This window comes from Brienomyrus brachyistius, unplaced genomic scaffold, assembly GCF_023856365.1.
Source record: "Brienomyrus brachyistius isolate T26 unplaced genomic scaffold, BBRACH_0.4 scaffold52, whole genome shotgun sequence".
In the NCBI taxonomy this organism is placed as follows: domain Eukaryota; kingdom Metazoa; phylum Chordata; class Actinopteri; order Osteoglossiformes; family Mormyridae; genus Brienomyrus; species Brienomyrus brachyistius.
The window spans coordinates 1,512,914-1,539,194 of record NW_026042327.1 but is presented as its reverse complement, the minus strand read 5'-3'; the positions used below and the strand labels follow the sequence as shown (position 1 = coordinate 1,539,194).

General features: G+C 41.0%; 1 pseudogene; it reads right to left on the bottom strand.

The window, feature by feature from the left end:
- The window catches only part of LOC125723840 (cytohesin-2-like), an 86,385-nt pseudogene extending 62,360 nt beyond the window's left edge, over nucleotides 1-24,025 (bottom strand).
- Nucleotides 24,026-26,281: the final 2,256 nt, after the last annotated feature.

Sequence of the window (26,281 nt, the reverse complement as noted above, 5' to 3'; positions counted from 1 at the left end):
CTGGTAGCTAGAAGGGAACAAACAGGGCTTTGGGGGGGGGGACTTCTCCGGGGGCTACATCGCTCTACCTTTTTGTAAAATGATTTATTTTTAAATAATCTTTTCTCCTTACACTATAATGGCAGGTTTAGGACTAATACAGTATAGTCATAACCAGTGTCAAGGATTCTACGCATCGCTACACAGAGACAAGTCCAGATATTGAGCCCAAGGCAAAAATTGTGGTTTACTTACAAGTGCACTTTGCTGGGCAGTGGGGGGGTTTGTCCATCTCTGCTCACATTTTCCCCTCTTATCCTGTCTTCTCCTCCGCAGCCCTTCCTCCTTCTCTCTGTTGCTCCTATATTCCCTCCCCTCCAGTCATCTATGTTCTCCTTCCTCTGTGGTCTCTCCTCTTCTCCCATTCTTCAGTTATACTGTCTTCTCCGCTCTCCCTGTATCCCTCCTGTCTTCTGGTCCTGTCGTCTTTTCTCCAGTCATCTTCTGCTTCTCAGTCATCTCTGCATCTTTTCACTCTTTTGTTTGCTTATTCTTTGATTGTTTGTGTTATTCGTTAACCCACCACCCCATGCTGAATGAGTCTTGATGTTTTTTGTTCTTTTTAAAGTTAGGCTTCTTCCTTTGTTTTTGTGCCATATCTTCTGCCCTCTTCTGGTTGCGGCAGTGCATGACACGGGTGGAAAAATGGTGACGATCCACCGGCAGCTCAGAGAAACCAAAGGGTTTATTACAACACACACATCAAAACCAAAAGGATCAGGATGGATCCAAAATAAACAGCAAATGACCAGGAATGAACTAAATGATGGAATAAACACAACTATAGAACTATATACATACATACAACATACAGCTATAATGAAGCATCAAAGAACAGAAGCAGAACAGGCACTTAAATACACAGCTAACAAGACACAATGCAGGACAGTGAGAATCATAACCAATAAGAAGGACTGAGGGCAACCCAGGAACAGGTGTTACAGTTAAACAGCACTGGTGAAATCAAAGTGGCCTTTCAGCCACATGGTCAGCTCTGCATCGCCCTCTGCTGTTTGCATTAGAAGCTGCTTGAAATTCCCACTCTCCTTACCAACACCTCGAAAAGCCAGGCCTTGCCGTGCCAAGTACTTAACTCCAGAAGATTTTTCCTCACTTGCTGCTGCTCTTTCCAGCTCATCTGAAGGTTGAATATTAACAGGATTGATCTTCTGAATCCATGTCATCAGTGCTAATCTGTGGCACTGCCTGTCTTTATGTGCACTGAATTTCCCCAGTGCCTTTTCCAGTTTCACATGCCAGTCGTCACAAGAGCTGAATCTGTCTTTCATGCCAGTTTAGACATTTGTGTTACAAATTACTTTGCACAGTAGAAACGAAGAACCCCCCTTAAGAAGAGGGGGGGCTGTAATGGACCCCAGTGTGATCTTTAAACCATTTCTCCTGAAAGCAGGGTCTCCTGTTTGATAGACGTGACATTTACATTTGGCTGATTTGGTGAAGGTCCAAGCTCCTCCCCCCTCCTCCCTAATACACCTTCATCTTCACCTGCCTGTCTGCTCTCTCTCTCTCTCTCTCTCTCTCTCTCTCTCACTCTTTCTCTGCCATTGACTCACACTCAGTCTCCCTGATTAAATGCTGTATCTGAAATACACACCACAAGCCAAACTAAGAAGCATATTAAACTAACATCAGGATCAGGCTGCTGTGACGTCATTATTCACTCTTAACCATCAATATTTGCTCCTTTTCTCACTCCCCTCCATGTCACCTGCATTCTCTGCCGTCAGCAGCCTCTTGCTGTCTCTCCCTCTTCATCTTTACTCTCAGCACAGCAGAGTTTACATGAAAGCAGTTATCAGTAAACAAGTGGTGTTTCTTGGCATGATGCTCAGGAATGGATTTCTAAGGATTTGTTACCTGAATGGGATGATTAATATATGAAGAACCTTTGACTCACATACTGTATACGTCTATCATCTGACTGGCACTAATTATCTCACTGTCTCTACTTACTTTCCTGCTTTTCTGTGGTTGCCCAAAAACTCACGATTGTCACACTTCCTCTTCATGATGACAAGCTACTCACTCTGAATAAAAGCTGACTGCAATAGAACTACCTTCATTTAAATCACACATTAATAACGCAAAATACCTTAAGTAAGCAAGTATAGCTTACTACAGTAATGGAATATAAAATTAATTATGCCTATTACTGTCTACAAAATAACACATTCAGCACTATATCAGATTTTACATCAGCTTTCTGACCAATATAAATATACCTGAGTGAGCACCGTTGTTAGTTTCTAGGAGAATGTGCAGCTAATAACATTTCCAGGTAACTTAGCCAACGCAACTGCACATGAGGCAATTACTATAATTATAAACGTAGTAGGGGTAGGGGGCGCTATAGAGCGAAAGGGTGACTACGCCATTCTGTAACTGTCGCTAAGACGGTTATTTTATAATCACCTTTTGCTGGTTTGATTTAATATAGAATGTATACTGTGAAATGTATGCCAGTGCCCTCTGCTGACTATTTAATTGATCCGTGTTAACCCTTGAATACATGGTCATGAGACGGAATAGGGTAGGAGTAAATGCATGCTGGGAGATTCATGGAGTCAACTTGTGGTTTGTCGGCTTGTCACGGCAGGATCTGTAATAACTCCTAAGCATTTGGTCAGAAGGCGCACACAGTAATTTATATTTATTGTATTTACTTGTTGTCTTGTATTGAAAAGTGTAATTGCGGTGATGTATGAGCCGCTGTTTAGCGGTAATATCATGGATCTTTTAGAATGTTTTGTAAGATTAAATGTAATGCAGGAATTTAATAATATGTTTATTTTATAGTTTTTCACGGTGTCTAGAAGAATAAAGACGGAATAAACATCTGTCAGGCGCATGTTTTCTGTACCAAATGAAGAACTTTGGGAGCTGTTATATCTTCTATAGTAAAGGTAACCTTACAGTAAATGACTTCAGCTGTGATCTGAAGCTATATAACAAATTTTATTAAATAAGATTAAATTTACCTTCTGCGAGGGGCACCCTAATATAATGATATATATAATAATTATAATATAATATAATTATATAATTATAATAAATATAATATAATTATAATATAATAATACACTGCTGTCTGTCTGCCATAAAATAAATAAAAGGGGGAATTGGAATTGCATATGACTATGGAGAGAATGGCTGACTATGGTGAAAAAGGTGTGAAAAGTTTTACTAATTCACATAAGGGACAGCATAAAGGGTTGTTTAATTCAGTATTGGAGGAACTCATATATTTGTGTGATTATGATAATCACACTATTATAACTTGATTGTACATCTCTTGAATTGAACTAATTACAGTGTCATGTATAACACTGCACTTTTTAATACATTGTTTGGCAGAACAGACTGCAAAACTGTAGTCTCAATGGAAAGCTGGATGAAATTCCTAGGGTGGCGTAGTCAGCTGTCCACTGAGTGGTTCACCGTTTTGTAGTTCGGTCTGTCGCAGTCTGGCGCAGTTGGCAGGATCATCGTCCTGAGAGCAGAGACGCGTGTTCAGTGTGAATGACTCTTCAGTTGTTTTTCTATTTTTAATTACTTTTTTATTCCTATCCACGTCTTTTTTTCCTTTTGTATGCTCATTATTTAGCCAGTACAGCTGTTTTTATTGTAGTCGAAAACAACAGTGAGTGCCAGTCACTGGCAAATCCCTTGGTTCCCGGTTCCACTCCATCGGTCCTCTGGTGGTCCCCTTGAGCTGTGGACCCCTTTCCAGTGTTCTGCAGCCAGATCCTCCTGAGCCGCACGGAAGCGGAAGTTGGCAAAGTGAGATGCGGCAGTAGGCCTATGCATGCAATTGACTGGAGTATGGAGAGTAAAGCCTTTCGTTTTCTTTAATAAATGTTGTCCGTGTATTTTCTCATATGCGAGAACATCACAACTGCCACTGCACTTGTTGATGTGTAAGTGTGTCCTATTCAAACAATAAAGAGAAACTACATGCAGCACTGAAAAACTATTCCACGGCCAAAAAAAATGTAAACATTCTTTCTATATCAGAAGCTAGTCTCTGACTGAAATTTCTATAAATCTTTATATGAACTGATAGCAATTAAACTAAGAGTGCATGCTTGGATTTTAGTATCTGCATGTACTGTGGAACTAAAAAGAATCATAATCAACATATATAATTATGTAAATGAAAAACAAATATGTTGCATTTTGCTTAATAGTTTTGCACGTTGCCATAATTTATATTTAATTTAAAGTATGAAGCACCCAAGCAAAGTTTATGTTGAAATAATACTCAAGATTCTTAAGTCTTAGCTCTGGCACAGTGGTGGATCTAGAAAATTTTAAATGGGGTGGCAAGAGATTTTAACAGAGTGGCATGGAGGTTCAGTGAGAAACCGACTATCATTCAGAATCGTGGAGCTCAGGAGCATACTTACACTGAAAAAGTGACAATTTATCTAAGCATTTGGACTCTCATGGTTAAAACAATGCTGATTGTACTTTTCATTATCACTGACCAGTTGTTTTTCTTTGTTGTGCTGTGCAGCAGAACGTTTCACAAACATATCCAAATTAAGAGCCTTTGCACGCTGTCTGTCAGTTTGCACACACACACACACACACACACACACAAACAGTCAAATGCATTCATACCTGTATATATATATATATATATATATATACAGTACAGGCCAAAAGTTTGGACACACATTCTCATTCAATGTGTTTTCTTTATTTTCATGACTATTTACATTGGTAGATTCTCACTGAAGGCATCAGAACTATGAATGAACCCATGTGGAGTTATGTACTTAACAAAAAAAGGTGACATAACGGAAAACATGTTTTATATTCTAGTTTCTTCAAAATAGCCACCCTTTGCTCTGATTACTGCTTTGCACACTTGCTAAACACCTCTGGGAACTCTAGACTGAAAACCATTTCAGGTGACTACCTCTTGAAGCTCATTGAGAGAATGCCAAGAGTGTGCAAAGCAGTAATCAGAGCAAAGGGTGGCTATTTTTTTGCCTTCAGTGAGAATCTACCAATGTACAAATGGTCATGAAAATAAAGACAACACATTGAATGAGAAGGTGTGTCCAAACTTTTGGCCTGTACTGTATATATATATATATAATCAGGAGTGGTACTTTCACCACAAAATGTCACCCATGTGCACTGTGTCTTCGAGTAGTGAACCAGTTTTCAATATAATGGTTAAAAAGGTTCAAGCCTTCAGTGCCTCGTACCATCTCTACCAGTGTTTTTTGCAACAGGGAAAATACAACTTTTATGCTGGCCTTAGAAGCACAACTTCAAAGAATAGCTGCCATGCTTCTGTCTAGCATGGCAGAGGGAGTAAAATGGTATGGGACTGCTTTGGTGCTGGTAAAGTGGGTGATTTACACAGAGTACAAGGTGCAATGAACCAGCAAGGTTACCGCTCTGTTTTACAACTCATGCCACCCCCTGTGGTCAGCACTTCTATCAAGCAGCAAGGCTGATTCAAAGCACACTGGTGAAAGATGAGGAATCCAGAGAACTGTCCTGCTTGACTGGCCTACAGAATCATCACATCTCCAGCCTATCAAGCTCATGTGAGACCAGCTTCACCGTGAGGTCAGAGAAAATACCAAGCCAGTCCCACCTCTGGGAATAGCAGGATTGAAATTTCCCCTAATATTGTCATAAACGGACAGCTCTAATGGCAAAGGACTGCAAAGCTGTAATTGCTGCAAATATAGTTTTCATACAGTTTGATTAATTGAATATGAAGAAGAAACTTATTGCAATATTTATTATATCACAGAGTAGAAGGCAGCAGGGAAAAGTAAAAAAAGAATCACCCCAGATGGGACTTAAAACCACGATATCCAGCTCAGAAAGTCAGAGCCGTGGGCGTTTGGCCAGTGGGGCAACCGGCAGACCTGAGCTTATGACCGGGACACTTGACTCACAATGGAAGCTCAGCAAATTATAAGCAAGCCTGCAAAAGTGACATGAATGGATCTGTGTAATCTATGGTAAAATGCATCTTGGGGCTGAGACATTAACACTCACAGTCGAGGAGAAGATGACATCCATCACTGGATCTCAGTCAAATGCGCTCATCGAGTTTCCGCTATGCCTTTGGCATTTAATGTTTGTACTTAGCTATAGAGTGGCAGGAACACAAATGAATGGGAAGTTCATTTGCATTACAGCAATACGTCACACATGACTATGTAAGGGAATAGATGAAACCCTGCATACATCACTATACCAGTGCAATTCAGTACGAAATGCACTGACATGTTTCATATGATTCCTGGTTTATTTGGAAAATTTAGGTCCACCATCAGCTAAGTGTTTTATTTATGATGCAAATTGATGACACTATTTGGCAGACACAATATCAGACTGAATTTATTTTATAATTTTAAAGGTTTAAATACAGTTCTGGGTGTTGGACATCTTGTTAGCCTTAGAAATCTATAATGCTCCCCCTCAAGAGAGAGTAAACGACTGCAGGGCATTACAAAGGTCCAGAATGGATTTTTCATTTACAGATGTCTTCTCTGGCTGTCGTGACCAGTATCTCACTCCGGACCAGTGGTGGATCTCGTACTCAGGCACAGAGAATGGGTCCTTCCACCCCGTGGATCTCCTCATTCCCTCAGCCACTGATTCCCTCCAAGCTGATGGGGTAACTATGGTTGGCAGAACTGGGGTTTGCTGTTCACTGTCATCCGCTTGACATTGATGGACCACTTGCTAAGGCTGAGGATGGTGGTCTTTACGTATCCTCACTGTTAGGCCTCTGCACACCCATTTCTTTTGCTGACCTGTTGCACAGAAACATTTCATAGTAAACTGTAACATAACTACAGCAAATATTTCAATGTTGTTCAGTCAGTGAGAATCTTTTACATAGTAGGGAGCAGATAAGCAAGAAGGGAGGTGGTGTTGCAGAATATGTAAAAGAAAACTTGCAGGCAAGGGAGCTCACTGATAAAAATATAGCTAGAGAAGCTACAGCGCCCTCCACAATTATTGGCAGCCCTTGTAAATATTTGTGAAAAGGGTTAGAAAAAATGTACATTTTCTGAAGTAGCTTCATCTCACACTGAAAAAGTTAGAAAAATAATGCAGTCATTGGTATAGAGTGTAAGGAGGAGGGGCTGAGGACACACCCTTGAGGGGGTCCAGTGTTGTTGATCACAGTTGCTGATTTGGCTGTGCCTATCCTTACAATCTGTGGTCTATTGCTGAGGAAATTATGGACCCAACGGATGAGAGATGGGGATATGTTCAATTGAAGAAGCTTCTTGATCATCTGGTGCCGTTGAATGATATTAAAAGCTTAACTGGAGTTAATGAAGAGGACAGTAGCGAAGGTGCCTGGAGATTCAAGGTGTTGGAGAAGGGAGTGGAGGAGACATACTACAGTACCCTCTGTTCCGCTCTTCACACAGGAGGCAAACTGGTATGAGTCCAGCTGCGGTCTGACAGCTGGCTGGATGATATGGAGTATAATTTTCTTTAGGCATTTCATTATTATCGATGTGAGTGCTGCTGGCCGGTAATGATTTAGCTCAGAGGGACGAGGTTTCTTAGTACCCGGGACGATGGTAGAAGTTTTCCGAACTTTAGGAATGATCACCAATCTATATGAGTTTCAGAGGATGGAATGAAGGATGGGAGCTTGTTCTGTGGCGAATAGCTTCAAAACTTTAGCTGGTACACGATCAGGCCCGGCGGCCTGGCCAGCTTTGCATCTGCTTAGCTGCTGCCTCACGTCCTCTACAGTAAAGGGAGGGTTTGTAGGATCATCAGAGGGAAGGCCATTGAGCAGCTCCTCACAGACAGCAGAGTACTCCTGGTTATCGAACATTGTATAGAAGGAGTTTAAGGAGTCAGCAAAAGTTGTAAGATCAGTGCCTATGGGATGAAGGCCATGGTAGGGTATTTGACCAGTGAGTAACCAAAAGGCCTGTTTGGTGTTCATTGTACTGAACTCCTGATCCAGCCAACCCTTATATTTGAGTTTGGCATTGATTATCTCATTCTTTACTTGTCTACTGAGTGACTGGACAGAAGACCAATCCTTGCATAGAAATGCTTTGTGTTTTTCCTTCAAGCTGTGCTTAACATGGGAAGTGATACTGGGTCTGTAGGTAGAATATCTCCAGACAGTACTGGTGGGAATAGTGGAATAAATACAAACTTGATGTAGTCTGTAATTACAGAAACTTTATGGTTTTGATCACCCTGGAAAATGTCCCAATCTGTACATGCAAGTGAACCTTATAGTCGTTCAATTGCCTCCTCCGACCAGAGGGTGGCCAGGTGCACATGCGGTTTAATGCGCTTCAGTTCTGGTTTGCAGTGAGGTAGCAGGAAGACAACATTGTGGTCAGAGTGGCCAAGTGGAGGATGTACACGCGCGATGAAGGCGTCAGAGATGTTACTGTAACATAAGTCCAGAGTATTAAGCTTCCTAGTGGGAATATCCACATACTGATAAAAAGATGGCAAAACAGCGTTGACATTACAGTTGTTAAAATCATTTGCAGTAACTCCGGGGCGTCGGGATATCTTGCCGTCATGGAGCTGGCGTCCTCACACAAAAGCTCCGCCGCTGCCTTGGTGTTGGCGCTTGGTGGAATGTAGACACAGCTACACTGTAAAAAGTGCTACACCCACAAAGTAGGTTTTATATACTTTAAATATTTGTAATCTAGTTTATTTTATTTGTTTTTTACTAAAAGGTCTCAATATACTTCCTCTTTACTTAAAATATATAAGTTTTTTACATAACTATATATTGTAAATAAAACAATTGCAATTTATTCAGGTTAGTTATTTGTATGTGGTTGTTGTGTACAAGAAATGTTATAAAAGTGAGTTGACATACACATTTTATTAGAGCAGCTGCCGATGTGGCATGTGTGTTCATCAAACTTAAATATCTAAAAATTATTGTAAGTTGGCATTATCCTTTTTTCACTGGTGGGGACTTTCCCACGCAGGTGCAGCATTTTTCTCGGCTGTTGTTCGCTGCAGTGGATCTGGATTTCAGGGACTGGTTAACACGGTAAGTTGAACAATTTAACCAAATGATTGGTGATGTAAAGTCACGCAAAATCGCTACTCCACTAAAGAGCTGAGGTTAAGTTTGTAAGTTGTACTGTATAGCTAGCTATCCTGCACACATCGCACGCTAAGTTGGCTGCACAGTGTAGAAGCAGTGTGGTCTTGTAGGCAAGATGGCGGTTGAGACCGTGTTGTTAATATGAAATTAAATAAGTGCTGTAGTCATGTATACTATGTGTTTCAAGGCTACTTTGGTTTTAATTTTACCAATAATATCACTTTTAATCGTAAATTAGCGTTACTTTAAACTAGCGTAGAACTAATGTTAACGTGTTTTGTCTATGACGTTTGCCTTACAGTTTAATGTCAAATATTAGTTTAACGTTAACTAAAGATTAAAAAATTTAATCCAAAGTAGCCTTAAAACGCATTTGTTTAATTTCATATTAATGGTCTCATCATCGCCACTGTTACAACATTTAGGATGGACGTGTTTGAAAACGCAGATACGTAGTTAATAATTAGTTGCGCAAATGTTATATTTTTAGGTTGCACGAATTTAAATTACGGGCTCAAATGCAATTGAAACGGTCGCAATTTCGAGCCTTCAGGCAGTTGTTGTGCGGGCAAATAAGGGAAAGTAAGCTTTTCTCTACCATGGACAACAGGCAAAACGAGATGGAATTTGACATGATTCTGGAATCAGAGATCATGTTAGTATACTTTTGCATTACTAAAGCAGATGCACAGATTTGACTGTAGAGATGTATGCTTAGTAGTCTGTCTGATTTTAGAGATTTGATTGGTTTTTAATGCTCAATAGTCAATTAATGATATATTGTTGTTTGAAAAAAACCCTAAAACTATTTTTAACCTTTTGCTTAAATAAACTAAATTTACCACTGATTTTTTAAATTATTCTAACATGCATTTTCCTGATCTTTAGATATCCAAGTGCTTTTGTTACCTGAGGTCTTAAAGCTTCACATTCAGGTAAGAAAAACTTCAGAAAAGATACGTATAGTTAAGTAAAACTTAATTAAAACTTAAGTAAAATTGCAAACAGTAGTGGGCTCCATACAATTAGGCAGATATGATCACCTTTTGTCTCCTCCTCTCCACAAAAAACAGTAAAAATCACTTAATAAAGCAGTTACTTGCTATCAGTCATTCTTTCTCTGAGGCAGTTTGGTAAGCTGTCAGTTCCCACATTTACTCAACTTTTTTTCTGTGATAATTTAAGATCCTGACATGTGATGACTAAAATCCTTAATCAAGTTAAATAAACTGTACAACTAAAAACTAACAGACTTTAAAAAGTGTATCATAAAAAAATAAATTGGAGAAAAAGTCCATTAAATGTGGCTTCAGCAGACAACCACAACACTGATGCCTGCACATAGGGGATACTGTATTTGACAGGTGACCAAAATGTAATGGACCATTACACTGAATAAAATGACAGATTTCTTTAAAATTTGATCTTGTTGAAAATAGTTGGAATATTGTATGTACATAGCTCAAAGTATATAACAGATTTTTGTAGACATTTTACTACAAAAAGTTACATATTGCTTTAAATTATTAATGTGGATTAATAGTCTTGGCATGAACCTGAGGGATTTCATTCTTGTATCATTCTTATCCTTAACATTTGTAAATAAATGGTGTGCCTTCATTATTGTAACTGCAAAGTTTACCTAAGACGTCATTACTTTGCCTTTCATTTCCTCTCTAATTTATGTAGGCACAGGCAAAAATGAGTTGGCAATGCAAAAGATGCAGTGACTGCCTATCTACCAGAAGTCACATTTTGAAACATTATAGACTCCATCATGGAACCTTCAGCCATAGTCATTCATGCATATACTTGGAATCAGTGGCGGACTGGGACAATAATTCAGGCCGGGAATTTGACTCCACTCCCAGGCCACCTCTGCTGCTGCAGTCACATTTACCAATAACTTTCACTACATCAATCACTGCCTAAAGGTTTTGCAAATGCAAGACATACTGAGCAGAATAGGGAGTGATTACTTTCATTGTATGTCAGCCATTTTCTGTTTGTGCCATCTTTTGAATGTAATACATCAGGAATGGCTCTTTCAGATGTTTGAATTGGGTGATACTTAAAAAAAAATCTAAATCCTTAGACTGTGGACGGGCAAAATAATCAAAAGAGATATCAAGGCTTTCACTGTCTCCTTCACCTTTCCCTGAATCATTCTCTCTCTCACTCTGCACATCTAGTTGCTCTGCAATATGAAATAAGCGGGTTCAATAATCTGTATTTATAATTGTGCAGCCATCAGTTGTATGTCCCCAAAATCACAGTCCTACTACTGATCTTATAAATCATAAAAAGCACATGTTGTTTAAAAAGTATAGCCTGCTGCCTGCATGTTTAGTTTTGCTTATCTTAAACTTTACCTGAAGGTTCCTGCTCTGACTCAAACGCTGAACTGTCCACCACCTCTAGCTCAACAGCAGGAGCATTTGCAGCACTAGTGCTACTGACGCTTCCTTTGTCACCTTTTCAAAATAAATAAATAAACAAACAAACATTGTAGGCTATATATTGTAGACTAGAAATTAAAAATCAAAATAACTAATACTGTATTCTTTTCCATACCATCTACTTGATTTATTTATTATTTAAAACAATTTGACCCACTAACACTATTCTGTCTACTTTTTATTCATTTTTATTTATTATATAAAAAATATGCTACATGTAGACGAAACGAAACTTGACACAGCACAGCAGCACTTACATATTGTTGCTCGTTTGTTGGTTTAATTTTATCTATTGTGATTATCTAAGTGATTTGGATGAAAGTGTTCGTCTGCCAAATTATTATAAATATAATGTAAATGTAATCTTGACCAACTTGTTCCCTTACTGGCGAACATGGCTGGGATTTTGCAGCTTGCTGCGTCTGCGGCCAGGGCTTTTTTCCTTTTTATACGCTCCCTCTCTGCTCCTCCTCTGCGTTTACGCTCCATTTCTTGAACGATTTAGTCAGATTTACCCTGTCTCTGGATATAGCCAGATATTAGGCAGTGCGCTGACGTTGGGTCATGTGGGAGTGTAATTTTCCCTCCGCCATTGCCTGATTCGTAGATTGAGAGATCCGTCAATTAATTCGTAGTTGCACACCAGCCTATCACATGCCAGGCTGATCGTCTGCACAGCGGCAGCCGGCAGGCCAGAACTACCGTCAGGCCACCGGGAAATGTCCCGGTGCTCCCGATGGCCAGTCCGCCCCTGCTTGGAATGTCCATGTTCTTTCAAAACATGGAGTGGTTTGCATTCACATTTGTCTCGATGTCATGTGGAAAGTCAGACACAAAGACCTGAGATTGTCCTGTCCTTTACATGCGTGGTGTGTAGGACACAAGGGTTTCCAACAGAGAGAGAATATTTTGCACATGTTGGCCATCACCTTAAGTAATGAGACTGTTGAGTGTGTTTGAAGGGTGTGATTTTCAAACCAATATTTATGGAACATTTACAGCACACAAGCACAGGAAGCACACTCCTCATATTCTGAGTGATTTTAAAGGAGTTCTTCTGGAAAAGCCAAATGAAGAACCAACTTTTGAACCTGATAACACTGGAGCTATATGTATAGTAGGACCTTTAACAGCAATCTGACATCAGGCTGTGAATTTTGATCAGATTTTACTTTTTAACAGGATCCATCTGCCTCTGTGGAGAAAAGGAGAGAAGTGGTCCTGAGATGCCTGATTGAGTACATGGGGGAGAGACATGAAGACCTCATCAGTGTCCACCACGTATGTATCGTGCTTAGAGCTACTTGTCTATTTTACTGCTTGTATGTATTCATATTGTGAGGTATACATATTTATCTCATTACTTGTTTGTCTGACCAAACTCTTGATTCTTTTTTGTCTCCACCAATAGAGTCATGATGAAACAGAGGTGCACGCTGAGCTTGGCAGTTGCCCACTGAAAATTTACATATGCCATCAGCCCGACACGATTGGGATCATCATAGGAGGACAGCCCGTGGTCAGAGGTGTGCCAAACCTGTCGAAAGCATGCTGCCTCCTGTTTGGACTTACCTATGCCCTCGACCTCAAGTATCCCTCAAAAATGGTGTATACATTTGAGATATATCAGAGGCTCTTTGTGGGATTGGACCCCATGCGTCCTAAGCCATCATCCAAGTATGCAAACCTCCTTACCAAGTTGTCTTAGATTATTTCTCAGTGGCATCTGACATTGTTTGCTGTCATTAGAAAAAATTCAGTCACTTTGGTAGGTGATTTTGCTAAATGCCAACATAAACGTACTGTAACATAATCAGATAATTTTATAATATTCAGGGTGATATAAATATTTGTCTCTGAATTTTACCAATATTTTTATTTGAAATAATTAGTTTTACAGATTTCTTTTGTTTGTTTTTGATCTTAAAACTCATTTGACAGGTACAAGTTGCTCAGGTAATATAATTTGGTTATTTTCCTTTTTTGTTCATTATTCAGTGCCTTAATTAATGTGCACTTTGGCCTGTGTTCTGTGCCGATTATTACCTCATAAGGTAAATACTCAACAGTGTTGTGTGCACAATTTGGAAGTTCTTAAAAATAATGGTCAAAATATAGAAATATTTTCAATCTATCTTCCCATCTTTTTCTTCTTCAATTTAATTTGTAACTGTTTTTGACAAAGTCTGTTTATGTACAGTTAATCACTGTAGTACTTAGACTATATAGCCATTTAGATTTTTTTTCTGAGGTTATAGACAGGACTCAATTAAAATGTTTATTCACATTTGATTAGGTTAATTTTACTGAGAAAATAAAGTTAATAAAACCTAATTAAAATGAGTACAGGTTACTTGTAGCAACCCATAAATAAGTTACCTATACCAATAAAAGTAGGTTTATCTAACTGAGCAATACTAGTACTATTAGTTAACTCAACTTGATTTTGTTGTGTTTGTATTAAGTAATGCTACAGTGTTTATTACACTTAAAAAAGGCTGCAAGTTGACTCAACTTAAAACATCCAATGCAGCCACTTGCCTCACTTTTTATGTTAGATCTAGGTATTACTTTTTACAGTGTAATTACTACAGTAGGGAATTCTTACGGAAGGTAGAAGGGGCGTACAGATAGAATCAGCATCTCTGTCAGGTGTACAAACAATGCGGTGTACTTTAATATTCGTGTACCACCGCTCGTTGACAAAGATGCAGACCCTACCACCCCACTTCTTACCTGACTGAGACGTCCTGTCAGTCCGCCAGATCATAAAATTGGAGAGAATAACCAGATTTGATTGGAGAGAATAACCTGAGTCTGAGATGGTGTCATCAAGCCAGGTTTCAGTCAGGGCAATAACACAGGTGATACCGCTCCACCCGACACTTGGCATGCAATAAGTCCATTTTATTCTGGAGTGAACATACATTGGCCAGTATGATGGGCAGTAGCGGTGGTCTGAAGGGTCTCCTCCTCAGCTTGGAGCGTACACCTCCTCGCCTACCTCTTTTCCTCAGGCGAAACTCCGGAGGAAGAGCAACTGCCTTGAGGTGATAGACGACCGCAGTTGGAGAAGCTCCCCTCTACTGTAGGTGAGTGGAGTGTGTCCGCTCACTCTTCCGGGTGGAGTCATGAGGGGATTGTGCTGGATCCATCGGGTTGCCCCAGGAAGGCACGCTGCCCGGCTCCTGGGGTGCTCATCCCTTGCACTGGTGCTCCTGGCCACCACTGTAGGAAGTCGTTGTATAGGAAGTGGTTGTAGTCTTCCACTGATCCCAGGGAGGTTCAGGTCAGGGGACTGAGATGACCATGGCAGAAGCTTCATCCTATAGTCAGCTAACTATTTTTGTGTTGATTTGGACATGTGCTTAGGATCATGGTCCTGTTGGAAGATCCAGTGACGGCCCAGTTTTAGTTCCTAGTGTCAGTATTGTGTATGAATAAAATACAAAAAAATATCCCTTTGTCCACTGGTGTTCCCTTGTTGCCCTCACCCTGTTTGTCCCTTTATCCCATTCCCCTTTCCCGTGAATACTGTTACACTCCAACCCTAGACAGGATATCATAACAGCATCTTACCTATAGTTTTAAAAGAGATGAGGGATATTATTTGTCGACCTTTAATAATTTCATAAATCTGTATCTGTTGTTGTGGTACCTTCTGATTGGAAGCATGCTAATATAACACCCATATTGAAAAGGATAGAAGTAATCCATCAAACTATAGGCTTCTGGAAAAGTAATGGAAGCTATAATCTAAGACAAAATGGTAGACTACCCTTGGTGTGTATGTTGATGCTGCCATGTCCCACTCTCACAAATGTGGGGAAGCAATTAAAAAGGCCAGTATGATATTGGGTTACATCTCTAGCTGTGTGGAATTTAGGTCAAGGGAGGTGATATTTAGATTATATAATTCCTTGGGGGGGGCGGCATGGTGGTGCAGTGGTTAGCACTGTCGCCTCACACCTCTGGGACCCGGGTTCGAGTGTCCGCCTGGGTTACATGTGTGTGGAGTTTGCATGTTCTCCCCATGTCGTCGTGGGGTTTCCTCCGGGTACTCCGGTTTCCCCCCACAGTCCAAAAACATGCTGAGGCTAATTGGAGTTGCTAAATTGCCCATAGGTGTGCATGCATGAGTGAATGGTGTGTGATTGTGCCCTGCGATGGGCTGGCTCCCCATCCAGGGTTGTTCCCTGCCTCGTGCCCATTGCTTCCGGGATAGGCTCCGGACCCCCCACGACCCAATAGGATAAGCGGTTTGGAAAATGGATGGATGGATAATTCCTTGGTAAGAGCCCACCTAGAATATTGTGTGCAGGTTTGGTCACCTTACCGTTAAAACCATAACTGCTGATTTGAACTATTTGTGTGTTTTAAATGCACAATATTGTTAAATTCATAAATCCAGCTTACCTTAAAAAGGACATTGCTGCCTTTGAAAGGGTTCAATGTAGGGCTACAAGAATGATTCCTGGTCTTAGAGGAATGTCTTATGAGGAGAGGTTAGCTGAGCTGAATCTATTCAGCCTTGAGCAAAGGAGACTAAGGGGGGACATGATCCAGGTATGTAAGATTCTAATAGGATTATTTTTTTCCATTACTGCAATTTGTCACACATGATTATATAACAGAATAGATGAAACCCTGCCTACATCGAACTTTCTCCCAGGGATTCACTATCCCAGTGCAATTCAATACAGTCAGTATCTACTGAGATGCTTGATATATTTTCTTTTTCATTGCATTATTGATGGACATAGAGGACAGAATTTGGCTGAGACAGCATTAGCTTGAAATTTTTATTACATAATAAATATAAATTCTTAAAATTCATAATTTTCACGACAGTGAAAAAGCCATCAGGCCATTGCAGAAGCCCAGGATGATATTTTCATCAATGACTGTCTTTGCTGGCTGTCGCGACCAGTATTTTTCTCTGGGCCAGTGGTGGGTCTCATATCCAGGCACGGAGAATGGGTCCTTATGCCTTTTTGACTCCCTGTGTTCCTGAGTAACAGGTTCCCTCCAAGATGACATGTTAGACAGAACTGCGGCTTCTTCCTCCCTGTCATTTACTTTCTGCGCCGCTTGTTGAGGCTGAGGCTGGACACACAGATGGAGTCTCATCCTCAAAACCAGTTTCTTTTGCTGGCCTGTTGCACAGAAACATTTCTCTTTATTGTACATTGTAATATAATTTCAGCAACTATTCTGCTGTTATTCAATCAGTGAGAATCATTTTCATAGTGCCGACCAATTTTTTAAACTCCAATTATGATCAGACTGTCTCTAATTAATGTAAAAAAAAAAGCTCTGAAATACATACGTTTGAATACTGGCTGCTGGTGATGATCCACCCCAACATCCACGTCTCCAGTGCTGGTGCCAGCCTGGATAGAGGGAGGTGTTGTGGGTGAAGACTTTTCATCTCCCCAATCTATCACCTCATCCCACTTATCCCAGGCTGCCCAGTACTCGTCATCTGTCCAATCCACTGCTTTCTCCATTCTCCTAGTGCTGAGAGGAGAAAAAGGTATCGGTCAGACAGGTTGCACTACAGCACACCAGACAACAGTAAAAACCTCTTAAAGAGCAAATAAATAAGCCGGTTCAATCTAATAATTGTACTTAATAACAAAACAGTACTATCACCTAAGTTTTATCAATGTAGATGCCCAGAAAGTTTTACTGTCACGTATATATGCACTTGTTATAGTGGCAGTACACATATGAACAATAATGCTAATATACTCAATGCAGCTACAGGAAATACAAATACAGAGCATATGGCATACCGAGCATTCTCCTGTATGGTATTAATTCTCGTGGCGCCCCCCCTCCCCCGGTCAATAAAATGTATCGCTTGGCAAAAGTTATCCACTTAATACGAACCAGTGTTAATTTTGACAAATTTTTATTTAGTTTTAGTCGTAGTCTTCTGACTAAAATGTAATTTAGTTTCAGTGATAATTTGGTCATCTAAAATATTTTAGTTTTGGTCAACTATATTTCATAAGATTACAGTTGAGTAAAACCAGTTGATTTCCATCCATCCATCCATTTTCCAAACCGCTTATCCTATTGGGTCGCGGGGGGTCCGGAGCCTATCCCGGAAGCAATGGGCACGAGGCTGGGAACAACCCAGGATGGGGGGCCAGCCCATCGCAGGGCACACTCACACACCATTCACTCTCACATGCATTCCTACGGGCAATTTAGCAAGTCCAATTAGCCTCAGCATGTTTTTTTTTGGACTGTGGGGGGAAACCGGAGTACCCGGAGGAAACCCCACGACGACATGGGGAGAACATGCAAACTCCGCACACATGTGACCCAGGCGGAGACTCGAACCCGGGTCCCAGAGGTGTGAGGCAACAGTGCTAACCACTGCACCACCATGCCGCCCAACCAGTTGATTTAGTCGACTAAAATGAAAAGTTCAAAGAATAATGTTTAAAGTTTCCCTTCGATTTCTGAAAGTCATTATGTTCACCAAGATGAAATTAAACCAATGTTAAGGAACGGTGTTAAGGTCTGACTGTGCAGTGCACAGTGACAAAGATTTCACTCTTATTTGAAACATAAACATGTTCATTCACCTGGAAACTAAAATCAGTAATGCCATTAATGCAAAAATAAAGAAAAAGTGCACAGGCTATAGTGCCACCTGGCCTGCTCTATCTGAATATTAAAATAAAAATATTAAAATAAATATTTGCGATATTTTTATTTACTATTGTTCGCTGTTAAATGTTTCACCTGAAATTCTCAAATATGTTTAAAGAAAAAGACCAATAAGGGATTTATACCCATTATCAAGAAAAAAAATCCAAACGTTGAAAACATACCTCTCAACGGTAGCAGGTATTGCAACCATTCTATTTGAACATTTTCAACATCAAAATAATTACCCCAAGGCAACAATTTTATGAGTATATAGAGCCAAAAAACCTCTCTTTCAGGTGATTTCATGTTCGTTGAAGTTTCCGCTTTTTAACAACTGTATAAAGTAATGTTATTTGTTATATAAATCAGGTGAAACAAAAAAAAAGCGTACGTTTTCATGGTTGACAGACCTTAAGCTTCTGGCATGATACGCTTTCAGACTCACGCAGGAAATATTACGGCAATCTTACTGTATTATACCATTATAAACCTAAAATTACGTCCAATTTATACATGGTAAATACAAAAGCAGACTATTTACAAGGTACGAACTGCTACATATGTGTGCTGACAACTCGAACTGAAAATCTCACTCCAGCCAGCTAGTCGAAGTTGGCAACCCCGCGTTTTATTTGAAAAGAAAAGTAAAATACGCTGCTCTCGCCTGAAACCGCTTGTCATTCCTTTTGCGTTGTTACTCCGACAAATATAAAGCTAATATAAGAAGAACATGTCACGTTTTATACATGTTTCGAAATAATAAGACCGCCCATATCCTACTCTAATTGCGATTGAAGTGATAAGTTCGTATGTATTTATATTAAAACGAGACTTTAATTTAATTACCGGTGTGGAATTACAGTATACAAACCAATACTTAAATCCACGAACAGTAAAATATATGACATAAAAACGATTGTATTAAGGTTTTACGGTTTAAGTTAAGCACTTTATTTTATCTAATTTTGAAATGCAGTCCTGTATACTTTTAAAACTTTTGTCCTTTTAAACCTAGTAAATGAGAGAACATTATAAAACATATCGGCACTCATACATGTATGTTCAGCTCTGTCACGTAACAATAAATATTGTCAAAAAGTCTTTGAATTGTACTGAATTCATTTGATAGTTAGATTTTGATTACATGCAATGTTGATACAACTAATAGGATACTTAATATGTCACACTAAAGAGTTAGACATTATGATCTTCCAGACCTTCGCTTCAAGAAATTCTCCAAATGGACCTCTTTAACTTTTAGCTGAATACCCCTGCCTTATGCGAACTACATTAGTTCTGATTGTATGTCGTCTCTGGCAAACATTTTCCTCTCGTTTTTATTTGTTGACGAAAGTGTTAATACGCTTCGTCATAGTCTTAGGTCTCGCAAAATCATTTTTATTTAGATATCGTCTCGTTTTAGTCTAAAAATAAATGTCGTTGACGATAACGATGATTATGGATGAAAATCTGTAACTGATTTTATTTCGAGAGAAATCGCCAAAAAAGTTTAAAACTGGTTTTTCTTTGCCACTCCCCAAGTACCAAAATTTATAAGTAACAGTGTAGCAGTGCATTGTGGAAGACCACCTTGCCCTCTTGTTCAGCAAATTGTCATTAGCAGTCAATGTTAGCCGGTTGATCAGTGTTAACCCAGGAACGCCCTGCCCCCGTCCCCATCACTGCGCTAATTCTTTTGTGGGGGACCCGCCCCCACCCCCCTGCAAAATGTATTTTGGGGGACTCAAAAATCAAGTGCCAATATTTAATCCTAGTTCAGAACTGTATAGAAGTCTACCACTTACCTAGCCATCTTGATCAAGAATGAGCGCCACTGGTGATAGGTCAAAGTTATATAATACTTGAAAATTCTAGAACTTCTATGACAAGATACGCACATAGCAACATGAATTCAGCCAATCAGTGCCCTTGAGTGAGATGCTGTCGTGGTTTTTTCTCCTTCCCCGCCAAATCAGAAGTCAGAGGTCCGCTTGTGCAGTATCCAGAATTCAGTCTTTATTGCAACAATGAAGTTACAACCAAGGCTGGACACGTAAAAGTGTGTCCAGTACTGTTTTACACCAATTTTTATAAGTTCTTATCATTTAACAATATCTTGTCACTTAAGCATCATCATTCCTTCAGCCATTCACAATAATTGTTTTTTCCCTTAATCCACACCCCTAGGTGACAAGTTTGTCCATCATTTCTTTTACCGTTTGGTCTCTCGGCTGAACATAATGGTGGCGCGAGCAGCTCCACTTGGTTTTTAAAAAATGCTCAGCCGTGAACTTCGGGTGAACTCAGGCGAATCCCTTCCTTCAGTAGTAAACCTAGGCAGTTTCAGCCTTTTACACATTGTCTAACTAAAAGGTTGATAATATATTTATCCTTTAACATTGTGATAAAATATACGTTAATAAAAGAATATTCATAGATTCAGGACTAACATAAAGTAGATAACAGAATCTCAGACTAACAAAAGGTGCAAATACATACTCAGTTGATTATATTGTAATCAACACAAAGCAATGTTTATATTGTAATGATTACATCATGGATATTTGACACACTTTTTAATAATATCATAATACTTGTATTCTACGTTATATAGTGCTAAATAATATTCCATATATTTCCCCCTTTGGGACTCCAAGGAGTCCCACACACAATCCTGTCCATCCAGCCTAGGAGGGAGGGCAAAATCCCTATGACCCAGGGAAATTCCACTCCCAGCCCGCCACAGGCACGGCCCCCCTTTGGGGTCCATGGCAGGCATGGCTCACAAACTACTAACACTGAGAATCAACCAACAGCAGCACAGGGGGTACATCAGGAAAGGGAGGGCCTCTAACATCGGGGAGGGGGGACACTGTCGGCCTTGGTCCCCGGCCGCCACTGCTGGCGAGGTGGCAGCCGGAGGGCTGGGTGCGTCGGGTTGCGCCTCCCTTCTGCTCTTCTTCCTCCCCCGGGGGGATGCACCGCTCTTCTTTCGCCTGCTGCTGACGCCTGGAGCCAGGGCGAGCTGCTCCACCTTGTTCGGAGACCCCTCCTGCATTGGTGTCGTACTTGAAGGGGCCTCCTCCACCTCGACCAGGGCTTCTCCTCCTGCCCCCGTCGCCGGCTGTTCCTGCCCAGTCGTGGGGGCTAGAGCTCCCCCACCATTCTCCGTGCCGACTGCTCTGTTACCCGACAGAGCGTCGGCATATGTAGTCTCTCTCTTTGGGCAGATGGTCCTCGCCGTTGCAGTGAATGCAGCGACGGGGGCCCTTGCAGTCCCTGGCCATGTGCCCCGACTCCAGGCAGTTGCGGCAGCGCAGATTGGCGCATCCCTCCAGGGTGTGTCCAAAGCTGTGGCACTGCCAGGCAGAAGGGAGGCTGTCCAGAATAAAAAAGGTATGCCTTATTGCCCTGTAGAGTAAAATAGGCTGGGGGGTGGCTAAAACCGCCTGCCCCATTAGCGTCCGGGCGCAGGCGGGCCTGGAACTGGCGTCGGCCAGTCCAGATCCCCAGCTCATCCCGGATGTCCCTGTGGCCAGGAAGAAGATCCACATACTTTGTCAGAAATTGGGAAACGGCCTCGGCGGTAACATGCGGGTTGAAACAATGGACTGTTATTACCCGCTTGTCGGGCCACCACAGCGGCTCGATGTTGTAACGTCCGAGGAGGGGGTGCTGGGCCCCCTCCTTGCTCCGCTCCAGGACCTTGGTGTAACTCTCGTCGGTGGACAAGGTGACCTCAAAGAATTGGAAGGGGCCATTCCGCTGTACGCAAAGAATATGAAGGCCCAGTGCTTTGAAGGCCACCTCCCGGATGAAGGCCAGCCGGTCGGGGAAGGTGCCCACCTCCTCCTCAGCCCTCCAGCAGAACCGGGCGGTATTCCGCAGGCCCCCGCCTGCTACCAGCCACGGCCCGCTGAAGGGCTTCCTCGATGGTCCGCCGGCCGTTGCCATCCGGGAAGGTCCACCGACGTCGCCGCTGGAGCAGAGTCCTTCTGCCGCCGTGGTCCCGACGTCCGCCAATCTGGGATGAGTCGAGCAGAGCTAAACTATAAAAGCAGCTAAAAAAAAAAAAAACACCAGTTCGCCCAGCAGGGCGGCGGACAAGCCACCAGCCACTGCGGGATCCCCAGCCTACTATAAACAGAAATAAAAGCAGGGATAAAAGGCTAAAAAGGAAGGCACGGGTCGCCCCGTGGCAGCGGCGGTCAAGCCACCTGCTGGTCACGCCTTAGGTTCACCGTGCCTTCCTCTAAAAAACCCGACGCAGTCCGTAAAAAAGCAGTAAAAAGTCAGTAAAATCCACTTGATCTTAGCCAAAAGGCCAAGAAGCGATACCCGCAGACTGCACCCCGCCGATTTTTAAATAATATTATGCTTGTACTACTTGCATTAACACAAAATCACAATTTAAAAGGCTGAAACACCATGCAAATCAATGCCAACCCAGTACAATAAGAATTTTAAGGATAACATTTAACAAATAGAACTACCTGCAGAACTATTACCCTTAAAACAGGCAAAAGAGCAATTCCACCAACAAATACAATTATACACCATTAAAATCTAATTACATGGCCAATAAAACAATTAAAATGTTACCTTATATGCATGCCAATAAAAAGTTAAGACAAAAAGAAAAAGTTCAAAAAGGAACATACCCGCAGACTTCCGACCTCTGCACAAGGGTCGGGCTAAAACACTGTCATACACCTTCCTAAAACACATAAAAGCAGTAACCTTAGGAACAAAATAGGTCAATCACAGAATAAACAGCACAACAGATAAAATAAAATGTTAATAATGTTAATACTGATGAATATGTGCTAACAGTGATCAACATCAAAAAAGTGCTCAGTAAATTCTGTACATGCCATTAAATAAAATCCAAACCAAATAAAACACAAGCACAGAAAAAGAAAGCAAACTTACATAAAACCCGAGGTGTCCTTTGTGTGCTTCAGGAAAGCACATCATGTCAACCCTGTAGGATGGATTGTCACCACCTAGATGTACTGGGGCAGCCTAGGATCAAGGCAGTTAGATGGATGTCAGCTTACCTCTAGGGGTAGGTCGTTTAGGTGGATGGCAGCTTATTTCTGTGATCAGGGTGTTTGGGCAAATGTCAGCTTGCCTCTGAGATCAGAGTGTTTAGGTGGAAGCGAGGTTACCTCAGGGGTCAGGGGGCTGGGTCACAGGCAGCCTACCTCTGGGGTTAGGGCATTTGGGTGGATGTGAGCTTACCTGAGGGGTCTGCGTGTTTGGGTGGACAGCAGCTTGTCTCTGGGATCAGGGTATTTGGGTAAATGTCAGCTTACCCCAGAGAACAAGGCGGTTAGATGGAAGGTAGTTTACCTCTGGGATCAGCATGGTTGGGTGAATGGCAGATTACTTCTGGGAACAATGTGTTTGCGTGGATGGCAGCCTACATCTGGGATCAGGGTGTTTGGGTGGACAGTGCTTTGCCTCTGTGATCAGGGTGTTTCGGTAGACGGCAGCTTACCACTGGGATCAAGGAGCCTGAGTGGATGAAAACATACCTCTTTTATCAGAGTGTTTGGGTTTATGTCATCATAACGCTGGAGTCAAGGCGCTTGGTTGGATGCAGTTGGTTGGATAAGAGCTTTACCTTTGGAATTAGGGCATCTGAGTAGATGACAGCTTAACTCTGCGATCAGGGTGTTTGGGTACATGTCAGCTTAGCTCTGGGGTCACGGTCTTCGGTTGGATGTGAACCTTCCTGTGGAGTCAGGGCGTTTGGGTGAACAGCAGCTTACCTCTGGGGTCACAGCGTTTGTGTGTAGGGCAGCTTACTACAGCTAACTCTCAATTAGTTTAACTGAATTCATCCAAAAAAATTATATTTCTCTCTATACCTGACACACAAAATACTGTGACTTATATATAATGTGGCATGTTGTAAATGCAACCAGTAATCAGAAGACAGTGTGACATGTGCTGCACACCAGGGCAATTTCAGAATCCCAAATCAGATCTGTAGTTAACACCAAGCTATGGTAAACCAAGTGGCAACTATATACATGTATGGAAATCACACAACCCGAAAAACATATTAATACACAGGTATGTCTGACTCACTATCAAAAACGATGTAAACTTCCCTGTAGTAGTTAATAGATTAACAGACACAAAAAACCCAGAGGTACACCAACGAAAACACAGTGCAATGCTAGTACCAACTAGCAAGAACTAGCTAACCAGCTAAAAAGTCGCAATTAACTTCTAAATGATCGAAACCCAGCTACCCCCAGCTATTACCACGAAACATACATGTATTAGTTTAATAAAGTTTAAGCAGAAATTATCAAAATAAATCCGGCTTTGTTTGCCGGAGCTCGAACGTCGGACATCTCTTACTCAAAGGGCGCGAACTTTGGCCGGTTTGTGGCAAAGTAACCATGACAACCGCCTGCCGCTGGCGCCACACAACGTCGTTGACCGCAGTCAGACTCTCGCGTGTTTACGTCTGACTGACGCGCGCCGCCATAATGAGATTTAGTAGTACTTACGTTAAAAAAAGCTCTTACCAACCTAATTTCACTGTATCCTATGCACGGCAATTTATTTAGCTTTCAACAAACTTAATTTTACAGAACAGAATTTCTGTATTGCCTCATATATATATATATATATATGTTCATTAATTTAATCTAGGCAACGCACTGAATTACGACGGCCAATATTATGTATTATTTTGACAATAATATAAGTAGATTATTCTTTTACTATATGTAAATTCCTTAATTATATTCCATTGCTACTTTACAAAAGCCTTCAGGGAGTTTGGTCTTTTCATGACAACTAACCAAGTGTCTAACCAGTGTTTACCTGAATAATACAGAAAATTAAATGACACTTGTTAAACTCACCTGGACGTACCTTTTACAGTCGTTTAAACCGTCATGAGCAATGCTGAAATCACTGTTGCAAACAGTTCAGCGCGTAACATTGTCATTATTTTTCATCCTTATTAAACAAGGACACATTTTTGTGTAGTCTGTGGTGAAATGCATTTTATATTTTCGTTTTTTGAGACACTCTCCCTCCGCCGTGACGCTCCATGGAACCGATACCTTCGGTTCTCTAGGAGTTAAATAAAAGCCCGCCCGCACTGAAATATGATTGGCTTATATGGCTAAGTAAACCAATCAGGATGCTGTCTGTCTAGCACTGACTACATGAAGAGTCACACATATAGGGATCCACACATATGCACGTTCTCTCTTTCTCTCTATCCTTCTCTCTCTCGCTCATTCCTAGCTCATTTACTTGCTCATTAGTGCGCGCTACTGTCTCGCGTGCATGCTCTTGTTTGCTTGCTCTAGTTTCCGGAATATATATTTTTTTAATTTAGGAGCATCAGGGAGCCGCTGTCAATATGCGGGAGACTTGGGATGTCTGGATAACTGCTTATTTGTACTATAATGATAACTGATCATTTCCAGGGAGCCGTGATGATATTCTAAATTGTGCAGGGTTATATAAGTACTGTGAAGCTGTCTTTATCTAGTTAAATGTTTACAAATATTTATTATTTTATTATATTTCATGTATATTTTCAACTTATTCACACCTTATTGTACCATGCCTCCATGCATACTTTACTGTAAAATCAGACAGATAAACGTTTAGAAAAATAATCGATTCTACAACTTGACTTGCAGCTGTCCAATTACACATCCATATTTTATTGCTGCAGATAACTGAGGTAGGTGTGGCATATAACGCTGAAGGTTAGACGTATAGTACAATAACATATGTACAACATGTGGGCATTTCAGTCAGACAAACGTTTAAAATGGAAAACGAGCTTTATATTTTACCAGCAATTTCCATAGCACGTCTTAGTCGAAGTACTACACTGCCATCTATTGGACAAGTAGGGTTACTGAATCATGAAATGTGTCTTAAATCATGTTTTTTTAGGACCACTAAAAGAGGATTATCAGTATGAAGGTTTATCAATAAA